At 33.7% G+C, this 16661-nt stretch overlaps 1 long non-coding RNA gene across 1 annotated transcript; it reads right to left on the bottom strand.

Moving 5' to 3' along the window:
* Positions 1-2278: 2278 nt before the first annotated feature.
* LOC132597323 (uncharacterized) lies at positions 2279-14695 on the bottom strand. Its single transcript, XR_009563865.1, has 3 exons — positions 14533-14695; positions 12849-13084; positions 2279-2390 (listed from the first exon to the last, which is right to left on the bottom strand). It is a non-coding gene; the product is annotated as an uncharacterized lncRNA (long non-coding RNA).
* Positions 14696-16661: the final 1966 nt, after the last annotated feature.

Below are 16661 nucleotides of genomic sequence, written 5' to 3'. Positions count from 1 at the left end.
AAAGAAGAAGAAGACAAATAAACTCTTGCTTTTATTTAATTTTATCAGTTAAATATTTCAAAGATACGTAAGATTCCTCTTCTGCTATTTTCTTTTAACCATGAGTGATTTAAATAATGAAGTTCAATGTTTGATCATTATGTAAGTATCTCTGACATGAAAAATATTGGGTAGGTATATAGATAGTTCCTACTTTTGTGAATTGCAAAGGGATTCAACTTATTTGGGTATGTAGAGATGAAATCGATGCTATCCCACCACTAGTGAATTAATACAAATTAGAAATTTGTTTTTGTATTTTATGGTATTACTATTAGGCTGATAACTTTCTCAGTAGTAAATAATCTGTATTGCTTTGACTCTTAACTTTCAGGGTATTAGTTCCCGATAACAAATAGAAGCTGGTACTTGGGAATACTGAATAGATTCAATTAACATTTTTAATACCTAAAACTACAAGTAAAAAGAGAACTTATATAGTCAATATTTTAGCACCTCTTTCCTTATCTGAAAGAACTTGATTAGTATTTTTATGTTTCTGGTATATATTCATTCTTAATTAATATAGAGCTTTAGGTGAAAAAGTAACTCTAATCCTTGCCTTGAATAAAATTTTAGTACAGAAAAAATATTTCTGTGCTATAAAAAATAATTGTTGTGATTCCACTAACTGAAGATAATAAGAGGATCACTATGTCTTATGAAAATTCAGCTTCAACTTTTATTTTAAATTGCAGTTTTATTAGTTTTCAAGTGTGTTGAAAATATTTAAGTAGCATCATTACTTTCTTTTTCAAAGAGTGAAAATAAAAATTCTAAAGTCTTATTAAAATTGAGGTAAGACCAAAGAAGCCTGTTACGTAAAAGAGGAAAGGGGAAGTTAAAAAAAAAAAAAAAAAAAGCAAGACTTTACAGGTGAAGTAAGCAATCCTCTGTGTGTGTGTGTGTGTGTGTGTGTGTGTGTGTGTGTGAGAGAGAGAGAGAGAGAGAGAGACAGAGAGACAGAGAGACAGAGAGTTTGTGAGCATCACACCTTAGGGATTATTCTATCCGCCACTATGAAGCAACATGAAAGAGGTATAACAGGGGCTTCTCTGGGGGCGCAGTGGTTGAGAATCTGCCTGCCAATGCAGGCGACATGGGTTCGAGCCCTGGTCTGGGAAGATCCCACATGCCGTGGAGCAACTAGGCCCGTGAGCCACAACTACTGAGCCTGCGTGTCTGGAGCTTGTCCTCTGCAACAAGAGAGGCCGCGACAGTGAAAGGCCCGCACGCCGCGATGAAGAGTGGCCCCTGCTCGCCGCAACTAGAGAAAGTCCTAGCACAGAAATGAAGACCCAACACAGCCAAAAATAAATAAATAAAGACGCTTTCATTAAAAAAAAAAAAAAGAGGTATAACAGAACTTCCTACTTCTGACATACAATATTTTACTCCCAAATATTCCAAATAAGAAAATAAGGCCCTGAATATTATAGATTACAAAAATATTTAATAATGCTATCTTAGATACTATGTGGAATCCTAATGACCTCTTTATACAGAAAAAGAAGATAAAGACAAATGTCCAGGTTGCATCTGAAGTTTCTTGACAAAGATACAATGTCCCCTTTACCAAAGACTTTCTTTACCCTATAGCTTGCAGGTATGAAATACAAATCTCAGCCTTTTTGTCACTGATGATTCCACAAATATAACTGATAGGAAACCTCTCTGTTCCTCCTAGGAAAAGCAGAGGCTTCAATTTATTTTAATCATAAAGTTGATATCTTGGTCTCTGTCTTTCAACAAAGATTTAAGTCTTCAGAATAATAAAGAGATCAATAGTGAAATATCATCAATATTACTCATTACTTAACAGAAAAAATTTCCAAAACTTAGATGAATTTGGTGCCCTAAAAAATCTTTTTTAAAAAAGATTTGTAATATACCACTTTACCTAGATTTTAAAGATATTTTGTTTCTCCAGATAATAGTATTTTTTATGCCTTGAGATGTTCATTATTATACTTTTTGATATCACACTATAAAAAGCTTGATTATTCATTTTATTAATAACTTTTATCTTCTTTTACCTTTGAAAAAGATTATTTTATGAATCAATTGTCATTCTGTACACATTCATTTATTAAATTTATTAAATAATAGTTGTGATTTTACCCTTCTATTCTGTGAAACATGTAAACAGCAGACTCTTTCTTCAATTGGAGGGGACAGAAGAAAAATGTATCTTCCATCACAGGGAATTTGTTCATTGCATGCTAAAATTTACCTTGATTATCCATCTCAACTGTGGATGCCACTTCTTTGATCTGTAGCATCTGGTCAAAAATATGATAAGAAATGCCTGAAGTTCTTCCTGTAGTTTTTGCATGCCATTATTTATTGGCCTGAAAGATCATAAGAAAGATCAGTGTTATTACCTAAATAGCAGTATCTCCAAACATTTAAGAAATATTTCTTCCTTATTTAGCAAATACCTCAATTTAAACCATCTGAGTCAAAATGAAAAACATTCAAATTTTACTAAAGAAAAGTTTTATAAGCAAGGTAGACAAAAAGGTCATAATTAGAATATCATTTAAGAGATCATTTTTCAAACTGAATAATGTTTGTTATTTTTAACTTATATTTAAAAGTACATTTCAGTTTATTCCACATAAATCAGTACAAGTGGCTAGAACATCCTATTTTATAAGGCTATAGGGACACTTCCCTGTGGGATTTGGAGATGTTTGCTTGGAAATTTAATCCTTCCAGTGGGGAAAATGATTTCTCCTTTACCATGGTTACTGAAGAAAATATCATCCTTATTAAATTTATTTTTAAAACCATTAGAAATAATTTATAATGTTAGTTAGTTGTTTGCTTCTCATCATATCATCAGAACTAATGATTTTTTCTTAATATATGACAGAAATTCTGTGCAAAAAGAAAATGTCAACTATAATTGATGCTGATAGTCATGGTAAAAATATGGATCCAAATTCTAAGAAGAACAAATTATGTTTAATGCATCAAAGCATGATTTTTCAGGCAGGCTATGACATTTTTATTCATTAGGTGTTTTGATGACAAAGGGTTTTTCAATTAAGGCATGAAAAAACTTAAGCCTGCACAACTATGAAGATATGAATGCATGATCATAGTTGAAAACATATATTCATTTGGTGATAATAAACATGTAATAAGATTTTTCCAAGTTGCCTTTTCCGAAACCCAGTAAATTCTCTATGTGGTAATCGTGAATAGGGCAGAATGTGCTCCTTTAACTCAATACTTACTTCCACAGGCCTGAAATCCTTGACAAAGTTGATTATTTCAAAAGGTGTGTGGAGGATTAATGACTTGAATTGCAATAAAATTGGAAGATGGCTAACACTAACTTCCTTTTTTCTGATGACTTTTGGGACTGGTGCTCAATTAAAGTAGAAGAAGAAATGTGAAGGATTTATTCATTGAGAACATATTAATAGACTCAGTAAAGATGTAAGAGTTTTTAAACCTCTTTAATGAAATGATTTCTTTGTTTTATTAAATGTTTATTTCTTTTGTTGTGGCTTTATGTTGGGGAAAGTGGGGAGGATAGTGATTGTTTCTAGAAGAGTCAAATGTTTTCTAGAAAATTCAATAGCCTTTGTTGAAGTGCCCTTTCTAGTCAATTAAAAGTAGAAAATTTCATCAAATTAATATGAAAGATATATAAATCAAGATTAGTGAAAGAAAAAGATCAATCATTCAAACGTACATTAGAAGCAATGTTTGTTGATCTAGTTGGAATGTGCCAGTTGGTTGTTGGATGAACTTGGCATTTTATTCACGCTCAAGTTTTTGAAATATTACAATGAAGAATAAGACATGAGTTTTTATGCACTATAAATTATTTTTAAAGTCGGGTTTCTTAAGGCGTAATTCATATGTAAATAAACCCACTCTCTCTAGGTGTCCAGTTTGATGAGTTTTTACAAATCCATACAATCCTATGATCACCCTGTGATATTGTGATTTATAATAAGAAATACATATTTGGTCTTTGATGCCATTCCTGGCACAGAGCTCCTAAAACCCCTGGAATTTCTTGTATTAAGAGCTATAAAGTTGTCTTTTATTATGTTAATCGTTGACATTTAGAAAGCCCTTAGGTTCCTCTAGAATAGTGGCTGGTTGCCGGGGGAACCAACCAGCTGATTAGAGGGTTGGAACTTTCAGTAACCACCCGCCTCAACCTCTAGTAGGGGGAGATGGACTAGAGGTTGAATCAGTTGCCTATGGTCAATGATTTAATCAATCAAGACCCTGTTCAGAAGCCTCCATAAAAACCCAAAAGGTAGGGTTTGGAGAACTTCTGGGTCAATGAACTCATGGAGATTTGGGGAGAGGGCATGAAAGCTCCACATAATTTCCCTGTACCTTGTCCTATGCATCTCTTCCATCTGACTTTTCCTGAGTTATATCCCTTTATAATAAACTGGTGATCTAATGAGTAGACTGTTCCTCTGAGTTCTGTGAGCTGCTCTAGCAAATTAATCAAACCCGAGGAGTGGGATCTCGGGAACCGTCTGATTTTAACCAGTTGATCACTAGTACAGATAACAACCTGGGCTTGCAACTGGCATCTGAAATGTGAGTGTGAGTTGGGGGGGCTGGGGGCAGTCTTGAGGACTGAACCCTTATCCTGTAGAATCTGATGTTATCTCCCCATAGATAGTGTCAGGATTGAGTTGAATTATAGGACACTCAGCTGGTGTCCGGAGAATTGCTTGTTGGTGTGGGGAACCTCCTCTCCCACACTAGAATTGGTACCAGACATTTGTACCCCATTGAGAAAGAACATTTCTATCAACCTCAAAAGATCCCATATGCCACTTTGTAGATACTTACCTCCTATCATTCCCAGTCTCTGGAAACCGCTGATCTGATTTCTTTTATAGTTGTATCTTTTCTTGAATGTCGGTAGATCATACAGTGTATAGCCTTCTCTGTATGGCTTCTTTCCCTTTGCATATGCTTTTGAGATTTTTCCATACTGTTGCATGTATCAGGAGTTTGTTCCTTTTTATCCATGAATAGCATTTTATTGTATGAATATACAACACTTTGTTTAGCTATTCATTGGTTTTTGGATATTTGAGTTGTTTCCAGCTTTGATCAGTTACATAAAAAGTAACTATAAATATTCATATACAACTCTAGTTTTGAACATGTGCTTTTATTTCTGAGATTACTATGTCTCATGGAAGTTGTACGTTTAACTTTATAAGAAGCTGCTAAACTGCTTGCACAGTGGCTAGACCACTCTGCCTTCCTACAACCAATATATGGAATTTCCACTTATTCCACAACCTTACTAGCATTTTCTATGGCCTTTGGTTTTTAAAATTTGAGCCTTTCTTATAGGTATGTAGAAATATCTAATTGTTGTTTTAACTTGCATTTCCTTAATGATCAATAGTATTTAATATATTTTCAGCGTTTATTTGCCATTCATCTCTTTGGTAAAGTGTCTCTAAATATTTTGTCCTTTTTTTTTTAATTACTAGGCTTTATTTTTTAGCCCAGTTTTAGGATCATCGCAAAACTGAGCAGAAAGTACAGAGAATTCCCATATATTCCCTACCCCACACATGCACCGCCTCTCCCACAATCAACATCCTATACCACAATGGTATATTTCTTACAATACATGAACCTACACAGCACTATCACCTAAAGTACATAGTTTACATGAGGGTTCACTCTTAGTGTTGTACATTTTATGGGTTTGAAAAATATATAATGTATCAACCATTATAGTATCATATAGAATAGTTTCACTGCTCTAAAAGTCCTCTGGGTGCCCCTGTTCATCCTTCCCTCCCACCTACCCCCTGGCAACCACTGTTATTTTTACTGTCTCCATAGTTTCCCCTTTTCCAGAATGTCATATAGTTGGGATCATACAGTATATATTATATTGGCTTCTTTTCATATTGGCTTCTTTCACTAATATTCATTTAAGTTTCTTCCATGTCTTTTCATGGCTTGATATCACATTTCTTTTTAGCACTGAATAATATTCCAATGGTTGGATGTACCACAATTTATTTATCCATTCACCTACTGAAGGAAATCTTGGTTGCTTCTAAATTTTGACAATTATGAATAAAGCTGCTGTAAACACCTATGTGAAGGTTTTTGTGTAGACTTAAGTTTACAACTTAGGCAAGGAGTATGATTGGTGGACCCTATGGTGACAGTATGTTTAGTTTTTTGAAGAAACCACCGAACTGTCTTCCAAAGTGGCTGTGCCATTTTGCGTTCCCACCAGCCATTACTGAGACTTCCTGTTGCTCCACATACCCACCATCATTTGCCATTATCAATGTTCCAGTTTTGGACATTCTAATAGGTGTGTTGTGGTAACTCATTGTTTTAATTTGCATTTTCCTAATGACATATGATGTGGGACATCTTTTCATGCGCTTATTTGCCATCTGTGTGTCTTCTTTGTTAAGCTGTCTGTTAAGGTATTTGGTCCATTTTTTTAATTGGGTAGATTTTTTTATTATTATTATTGAGTTGTAAGAGTTGCATTTTTTTAGATAACTGTCCATTATAAAATGTGTCTTTTGCAAATCTTTCCTCCTAGTCTGTGACTTGTCTTCTAATTATCTTGAAGTTGTCCTTCACAGAGCATACATTTTTTAACTTTAATGAAATTTAATTCATCTATTATTTCTTTCATGGATTGTGCCTTTGGTGTTACATCTAAAAAGGCATCACCATACCCAAGGTGATGTAGATTTTCTCCTATGTTATCTTCTAGGAATTTTATAGTTTCATGTTTTACATTTAGGTCTATGATCCATGTTGAATTAATATGAAGCATGAACAGTCTGTATCTACATTCATTTTTTTTGCATGTAGATGTCCAGCTGTCCCAGCAACATTTCTTGAAGAGACTGCCTTGCTTTGTTTTATTGCCTTTGCTCCTTTTTTAAAAGACCAATTGGCTATATTTATGGGGGTCTATTTCTGGGCTTTTATTCTGTTCCATTATATATATTTTTCTATTCTTTCATCCGTACCACATGGTCTTGATTCCTGTAGCTTTATAGTAAATCTTACAGTTGTGTAATGTCAGTCCTCCAAATTTGTTCTTCTCCTTTAATGCTATTTTGACTATTCTGGATCTTTTTGTCTTCACATAAACTTTAGAATTATTTTGTCAATATTTTCAAAATAACTTACTGAGATTTTGATTGAGATTGCACTGAATTTATAGATTAAGTTGGGAAAAACTGACATCTTTATGGTATTGAGTCTTCCTATCCATAAACATGGATATATCTTCATTTATTTAGTCCTCTTTGATTTCTTCAATCATAGTTTATAGTTCTTATAGATCTTATAGATTTTAAAAAATTTATAGCTAATGTTTCATTTTTTGAAGTGCTTATTTAAGTGGTACTGTGTTTGAATTTCAAATTCTGCTTGTTTATTGGTATATAAGAAAGTGATTGACTTTTGTATATTAACCTCATAACCTTCAACCATACTATATAATTGCTGATTATTTCCAGGCTGTTTTCTCATGATTCCTTTAGATTTTCTACATAGAAAATCATGTTATTTGAGAAAAAAGTTTTATTTATTCCTTCTCAATCTCTATAACTTTTATTTCCTTTTCTTGTCTTGTTGCATTAGCTAGAACTTTTGGTATGATTTTGAAAAGAAGTGATGAGAGGGGATATCCTTGTTTTTTTGCCTTATCTTAGCAGCTTCTAGTTTTTGACCATTAAGTACGATGTCAGCTCCAGTGTTTTTGTAGATGTTCTCTATCAGGTTGAGGAAGTCCTCCTCAATTCCTAATTTGCTAAGAGTTCTTATCATTAATGGGTATTAGATTTCATCATATTTTGTACATTTAAAAAGTTGGGTTGTTAGCTTCAATTAGAAGAGGTGTTTTTATATTCAGGACACAAGTTCTTTGTCAGATTGTTGTTTGGTAAATATTTTCTCCTAGATGTGACTCGCTTTTTAATTTTAACACTGCTTTTCAAAGAGTACAAAGTTTTAATTTTAACGCTTTATTTTTTGTTTGTTTTTTTCAAAGTTTGTGTACTTTGTGTTCTAAGGAATCTTTGCATACCCCAAGCTCACAAATATTTTTTTTCCAAAATTTTCTTCTAGAAGTTTTGTATATTTAGTTGCATAAACTCTTTTGCATAGATTTTTTTACACAATGCAAGATAAAAGTTGGGTTCATTTTATTGAATATGGATATCCAAATTTTCCAGGATTATTTGTTGATAAAACTATCCCATCTCCAATGAGTTATTTTAGCATCTTTTCAAATGAATTGAAAATTTATGTATAGCTTGAATTCTAGACTCTAATATGTTTCATTGATGTATGTGTCTATTCTTATTTCAGTAACACATTGTCTTGATGACTGCAGCTTTGTAGGAAGTCTTGTAATTATGCCAACTGAGAGTTTTCAAATTTATGCTTGTTTTCCAAAGTTTTTTTTGTTTCCTGCATAAATTTTAATTATCAGCTTTAATTTTGTTTAGAATAACAGTGCTATTATAAATCAATTTGGAGAGAATTGTAATCTTAAGTATGTTGAATTCTTTGATCCATGAAAACAATATATATCTCTATGTATTTACATCTTCCTTAATTTCTCTCCCATGTAGCTTTCATAGTAAAAGTCCTGCACATACTTAATTAGATTTATACATAATTAGTCATCTTTTTAATGCTGTTGTAAATTATATATTTGATTTTGCAATTGCTCTTTTATAGAACTACAATTGATTTTTGTATATCGACTTTATATACAACAACCTTATTAATAGCTCTAATAGCCATTCTGTAGATGCTTGGTGATTATTTACTGAGATAGTCATGTTGTCTGTGAATAAATAAGTTTTATGTCTTCCTTTGCAAACTGCATGTATTTATTTCTTTTTCTTGCCTTATTGCACAGTTTAGGTCCTCTAAAACACTGTTAAATATAAGTGAGAAGAGTAGTTACCCTGCTTCTTTGCAATGTTTGGGGGAAAGTATTAAATCTTTGACCACAAAGTGTGATGTTAGATGTAGGATTCTTCATAGGTGACTTTGATAAGAGTGAGGAGGTTCTAATCTATTTATTCATGCTTAGTTTTTCTAAAAACTGGATGTTGATTTATTTCAACTTATATCATATAATGGAATTATCATGTATTTCCTTTTTTTTCTTCTGCCTATTGCTTTTGTGCATTACATTGGTTGATTTCGACTGATGAACTGCTTCAAGTTTGGAGAAATGCTACTTGGTTCTGATGTATAATATTTTTGTGTATATTGCTGGATTTGCTTTGCTACTATTTTGTTAAGGATTTTTGTGTGTACTTTTAAAAAAAATTATTGACGTATAATTGATTTACAATGTTGTATTGGCTTCAGGTGTACAGCAAAGTTATTCAATATACATATACATATATGTGTGTACTTTCATAAGGGATAGTGATTTATAGTTATTTCCCCCTTGTATTTGTTTGTTTGTTTGTTTGGATATTGAGGTACAGCTGACCTCATGAAATGAATGGTGAAGTATTTTCTCCTCTTCTGTATCCTTGAGAAGAGTCGATCTTAGTTTTTTTTTTTTGTGGTACGCGGGCCCCTCACCACCACGGCCTCTCCCACTGCGGAGCACAGGCTCTGGATGTGCAGGCTCAGCGGCCATGGCTCACGGGCCCAGCCGTTCCGCAGCATGTGGGATCCTCCCAGACCGGGGCACGAACCCGCGTCCCCCGCATCGGCAGGCGAACTCTCAACCACTGCGCCACTAGGGAAGCCCGGATCTTAGTTCTTAAATCTTTGGTATAATTTATCATCAATTAGATGATGAAGCAGTAGCTTCTATTGATTATGGATAGATCTGCATTGAATTCTAGAAATATAGTTTTTGGCTTATGTGCTTTTATTTTTAGTTCTATCAATTTTCATTTAATGTATTTTGAAGTACTGTTGTCCAATTCATACAAATTTGGGTTTGTTGTGCCTTCTCAAATAATCCTGATTTTATCATGTAATGTTATTTATCATTGGTTTATAGTCCTTGTTCTGAAGCCTACATTTTCTGATAATAATATAACCAATTCAGCTTTCTTTTTATTAATGTTTGCATGATATAGCTTTTTCAATTCTTTTTACCTCAGCTACAGTCATATATTTAAAGGGGGTTTCTTATAGAAAGCATATAGTTGTCTTGCTTTTTTTATCCAAACTGACAATTTCAACCTTTAATCATTTATCTGTAATTTAACCATTATCTCTATTTCTGGCTTGTTAGTTGTATATGTTTTAAAATTGTTTTATTGATTGCTTTTTGGTTTACAATATGATGTTTAAGTTATCACAATATATCTTGAAAATATATCACACACTATGCTTTAATTTCCTGTTTCCTATCTTTTGTGCTATTTTTGTTATACATTTTGCTTCTACATTGGTTATAAATCTTGTAATACCTTGCTATTATTTTTACTTTAAAAAGTCGATTGTCTTTAAAGGGATTACAAAAGAGAAAAATGCATCTTTTATATTTATTCTCTACTTACTACTCTGGTTCTTTTACTTTCTGTCTATAAATACAAATTTCAATCTGTATCATCTTCATCCTAATAATCTATCTCTAAAATTTCTTACAGGGGTGGTCTTATGGAAATAAATTATTAGCTTTTTTTTCTGAAATGTCTTTATTTCATCTTCATTTCTGAAGGATATTTTTGCTGGGTTTAGTGTTCTAATTGAAGGATTCATTTTTGTCTTTTAGTACATTACAGGTGTCACTCCATTGTCTTCTGGCTTGCACAGTTTTGATGGGAAGTATGCTGTAACTTTTATCTTTGTTCCTCTGTATGCAAAGTTTCCTTTTTTTTTTCTGGTTGCCTTCAAGATTGGCTCTTAACTTTTGTTTTTTAGCAGTTTAATTATGATGTGCTTGCTTATGTTTTGTATGTCTTTAATATCTTGCTTGGAATTCCTTGAGATTCTTGGATCTTTTGTTTATTGTATTTCATTATATTTGGAAATTTATACTTCATGATCTTTTCTAGTATTTTTTCTTCCCCTTTCTTTTTATTTTCCTCTATAAATGAAAGCACACACATGTTAGACCATTTGATATTGTCCCACAGCTCCTGGATGTTCTGCTCTATTTTTTAAAATTCATTTTTTTTTATGTTTCATTTTGCACAATTTAAATCAACCTACTATTAAGTTTACAAATTTCTTCCTCAGATGTCTCAAGAGCATCACAGAAATTCTTCATCCTGATAGCATGTGTTTTTTGGGGGTGGGATTTTATTTTACTCATATTAATAGTTTCCATCTTTCTGTTGTAATTTCTCATCTGTTCACATATGTTCTTTACCTGTACCACTACATCCTTTAACACATTAAAGTATAGTTATTATAAAGGACCTGACTGATAGTTTAAACGTCTTGGTAATAGCTCAATCTGCTTCTGTTGAGTGCGTTATCTCTGGAAAATGACTTTTTTCTTGCTATTTTGTTTGTCATATAATTTTAGAATGTATACTGCACATTGTCAACTGAAGAACAGTAGAGTCTGAGATCAAGAGTATTTATAGCTGGAAACGAATACAAATCTTTTTCTGTTACAATGGTAGTAAATGATTCAGTTGGGTTTGGGTTTTGTTGTTGACATTGTTACCTTCAAGTTACTTCAGTGATGGGCTGCCTAAATCATGTGCCTGGGGTGAGCCCCGTGGTGCTAGAGGGTTTTTTTTCAGTTTTTCTGCTTCCACCTCAGTTTTCAGAATGTGTTGCATGACTATGCTAAATAGTGGGTCTCTCTTCACATTCTTTTCTCTCTACCAGCGGTAGTCTTCTATTGCTTATTACTCAGTTCTATGCTCATGGTAGGGGCAAGGAGTAGGGTTTTGGTTCTTCTGGTGAAAGCTCAATTGGAGATGTGTCCCTGAGGGTCAGGAAGGGGGTCTTGGTATTATTCTTGTTTCCCTCATCTCAATGATAGTCATATTCATACTTGTATTCATAGAGGTTATTAAACAGGAGAGATAATTTTGCTCCTCCTTGCTCCCAGCAATAGCATATCTCTGCTTTTTTTTTTTTTTTTTTGTGGTATGCAGGGCTCTCACTGCTGTGGCCTCTCCTGTTGCAGAGCACAGGCTCCGGATGCGCAAGCTCAGCGGCCACGGCTCACGGACCCAGCTGCTCCGCGGCATGTGGGATCTTCCCGGACCGGGGCACGAACCCGCGTCCCCTGCATCGGCAGGAGGACTCTCAACCACTGTGCCACCAGGGAAGTCCTATCTCTGCTTTATATAGGCACAGGATTGTGACCCATAAAGGCTTTCTTATCTGAACCTTAGTGGCAGACTATTTTGATTCTATCACCTTCCCAGAAGCAGTGATCTTTTCTTGGTTTCTGATGTCAGAAAGCAGAGCGACTAACCCTTCTCCAGAAACTGACGAGTTTTGCTTCTATACAAGCACTGGATCTTTGCCTGGTCCCCGTTACAATACAGTTTGTTGTCCCTTCCTCAGCAGCTTGAAGCATTTTTCTTCCTAATGAGGAGAGCCCAGGCAAGTGGACCATATTTTGAGACTGTTCCGTCTCCACTATGCCTGTAGCAGTTATGGGGTATTTCTGGTATACTGCCCTGCTCTCGTTCTTTCCCATGAGCCCCTATGCAGATCCACAGAAAAGAGCTTAGGAGTGAGTGCACACCACCTTGTGTCTGATGCTCCCAGTTATTCTAAAGTTTTATGCTACCCCAAATTCACCCTTTAGGATTTTATGAAAATTTTTGTGGATTTCTTCTTACCTGCTACACCAAACTTTTCCTCTGTGTTCTGCCAAAGTGAAGCAGGTTTGTGTCCTGTCTCACGTTAGAGGTGCTTGCCACTCTTTGGAACTTAGTTTACTTTGTTTTCTCACCACTTCAGCTCTCTGATGGGTTCAAGGAAGGTTACATTTTTATAGATCATCCAATACTTTCTTATGTTAAGATCAGAGCAATGTTTTCCTTTGGCTTTGTACATCCAAAGCAGAAATGGAAATCTAAAAAACATTTTAAAAATAAAACATGTTTATTGTCGAGCGGTATATTTTCCTTCATCATTAAAGTTCAAATTATAGCACAAGAAGTTCCTATTATAGCACAAAACAGAATCACTCCCCAGATATGATAAACCAGCCTACCAATCTGCAATCTAGCTAATATAACCATCCACAAACAGAGGAGGAAAAAAACAAACAAAATTATTTTTGGAAAATAGAAATGGATTGCAACAGTATAACAAAGAATGTTCATTCTGTGCATAAAAAGGAGGAAATTGGCAGTTATATAAGTTTGAAAGAGTCTCCGTTAAATAAAGGTTAATAATTTGTTACCTAGAAACCTCTTCATGTTTTTAATATCGATATGTTAATGTACACTCTAGATCTCTAAGAAGAAAAATCTATTTAGCATTTTGCAATCTTACATGGCCACTAAATCTCTCTCTCTCTCTCTCTCTTTTTTTTTTTCCAGAAAAAAGTATTCCATAGAGCGCAATGTAGGAAATGCTGGTTCAGATATTTCTAACTGCATAGGCATTAAAAATTTTTGTAAGATTGTTTCATTTTCACAACTTTGATGCTGCGTCTGATTCTTTATGGTTTAGCTCTATCTTGATGAAATTTTTAAAAATGTGATAAAGCAGCATAGTGTAAAAACAAGAATGAAACAGTGTTGACAATATGACTAATTGTATATTAGCAAACTCTAGACAAATTCTATAATATCTAATATAAAATTTAGTTTTATCCCCCCTGCATTCTCTTTAGTCACATAAAATATAAGTCAAGTTAAATATGGGCAGAGATTCATGTTTGGGCTTCTGTTGCTGAGATAATTATTTATTGTCATCTTCCAAAGAACCCTTTCAAAACATCTTTCCTCTTTTCCACACCAAGAGATAACCCCTATCTGTGTTGTAAACAATGGGACTGATAAATAGATGAAATGATCTTATGAACAGACTACTTTGATACCTCAGTAATCTGTTTATTCTGCAATGAGTCAAGATGCTCTTGTCTTACGCTGCCTGAATTATATTCCACAATGTTTAAAATTTTTCATTTTATCCTTTCATTCACTTATTAGTTAATTCATTTATTTGTAATTATTTAGATTTGCCATCAATTTGCAGGGCCAACAAGGAATAAGGAATATATTGTATTTGAGTCTGTACTGATTATGTACTCTACCCACTAAGAAGTGAAATTAAATGTTTATAGAGTTTTATCACTACTTTGAAAACTCCCGTAAAGCCAGTATGTGTGTGTGTAAATGACTGAATATTGACCAAACTTTTGTTTCTCTATTTAAATTTTTGCCCATGATATCTGCTACAAAATACAATCTATTTTAAGCTAAAATATATAGTTTATTATCTGCAGCATATTGCATAAACACACTTTGTATCTGAGCTACTTCTTTTTTCTTCGGTACGCAGGCCTCTCACCGTTGCAGCCTCTTCCATTGTGGAGCACGGGCTCCGGACGCGCAGGCTCAAGGGCCAAGGCTCACGGGCCCAGCCGCTCCGCGCGGCATGTGGGATCCTCCCGGACCGGGGCACGAATCCGTGTCCCCATGCATCGGCAGACGGACTCTCAATCACTGCGCCACCAGGGAAGCCCTGAGCTACTTTTTGCCTAGAGAAATATGTTTCAAAAGAAACAGTTAATTTCAGAATTAAAATGGTGAATCATGGGAAGATAATAAAATCTGATTTTTAAGGGTCAAATAATAATTGATATTTATTATAGTTGACGTCATGCATTTCTTTTTGCTTTTGACTTATTTGTTAGACATTTGTTTCAGATGATATGCCACACCAGAAGTTTCAATCATATAATTCATAGACAATTTCTATATTCCATGACCAAGTGAAATTGCTTAACTCAGGATGTATAAAATATTACTTTTCTGTAGTAAAAGGAAATAGCAAAATAAGCCTCATTTTTAAAATTTTAATATTTATACCAAAAATTTGAATGACATAATATTTCACAGTGTTCTAATTACCCCTTAACATAGGATTGAGTGGCATATTATTAAAGCTTGTTCTATTGACATTTAATTCCTAAGTAACTGATAAAATCAAAGAAGATGTGAATACAGCAGATATAAGAGCATGATAATATACTTATTATTCCTGAAAGCTTTAGAAGAAATAAAACTTCAGAAAATCAAGTTACCTGAAAAACGATCCCTTAAAATATCAAGTTTACTTGAATATACTAATTTGATTAATATGGGTTAATTATACTATGGTAAACTGTTAAGTATTGAGACATTTTAAAAAGTTAGCTGATTAAATCTATATCAAGCATGGCTGCCATCTGGTGGGGACAGGATATAATGTTGTGAGGGGCCAATCTCAGTAAAGTGCTCCTGTTGGGTTGCAAGTTGTCATTTGACCTCCATCTACCAATTGCTTGGTGTTTAATATTAATATTCCACTTAAAATTCCACATCAACATCCAGACCAAAGAGATAAGAGGTCTAAACTAAAAGAGGTCCACCTTTTGTAATATATGTAACTGAATTCTTGCTACTAAAAGTTCAATATCATGGCTAATGTATGGACAGTGGAAAAGCTATGAAATTCAAAGTTTTGACTTGAATTAACTTTAATAATAGATGAGTCTGGTAAAGTGCTTATATTAAAAAAAATCAATCAATATAGTTGCAGAATTTGGTTGGAATTTATATCACATTGAGTTAGAAGAAAATATGACATTGCTCTGACAGGGCAGCTTTACAGATTTAGGGAAAGCTTTGAAAGGGAGGAAGGAATTAAGAGCTTAATGTTGAGGGAAGAAAGGAAGAAAGGAAGGAAGGAAGAAAGGGAGGGAGGAAGGAACGGGTTATTGCCTATCACCAAGGATAAGATTTGTACTAGTGTTATGGGTATAACAGTTTGACAGAGTAGAAAGTGATAAGTCAGTGCCAGGTTGACCTAAAAAAAAAAAAAAAAGGCATAGTATACCCAATGTGAATATGTTATATAGGAACATGCATTATAATGATTAACTTGAAGCATACTTAAAAGTAAAAAAAATGTGTTTTCTAAGTTCAAGTCTTTCAACAAATTATCAGTACAACTTCTATGACTCAATTTCCCATCCTTTTCTAGAAAACCAGGCATTGAATAACAGAGGCTGTAAATTCCCATTGAGCTCTGAACTTTTTTGATCTACGAAGTATAAAAGTTGCTTTTTCAGCCTCTCAAACAAACAAACAAACAAATTCCTTTCTCACTTGTGCAAATGAACATGTCAATTATAATTTTATGGTTATAATTTTTTACGGCCTGCATATATAGGTAGTCAGTTATTGCTCTTTTATAGTTTTGCTTTCATATTCATGTTAAAGTTATAAATACTTAGAATCTTTTGTGTGCCTATCTGTATGTATAATACTGATGATACAATTATAGTGCATTAGAAATAATGATCAAAATGCATTATACTCCATTGTTTTCTCTGCTATTCTTTTCAAGTTAACTTTTCTCCTAATTTTTAATTAGGCTATCTCATAAATTTACAGATTTTTATACTAAAACAAAATAAATCTCTTGAGTCATTG

The sequence above is a fragment of the Globicephala melas genome, chromosome 5, assembly GCF_963455315.2.
Source record: "Globicephala melas chromosome 5, mGloMel1.2, whole genome shotgun sequence".
NCBI lineage: Eukaryota > Metazoa > Chordata > Mammalia > Artiodactyla > Delphinidae > Globicephala > Globicephala melas.
The sequence above is the reverse complement of the archived record's forward strand: the minus strand, read 5'-3'. Positions and strand labels throughout refer to the sequence as shown.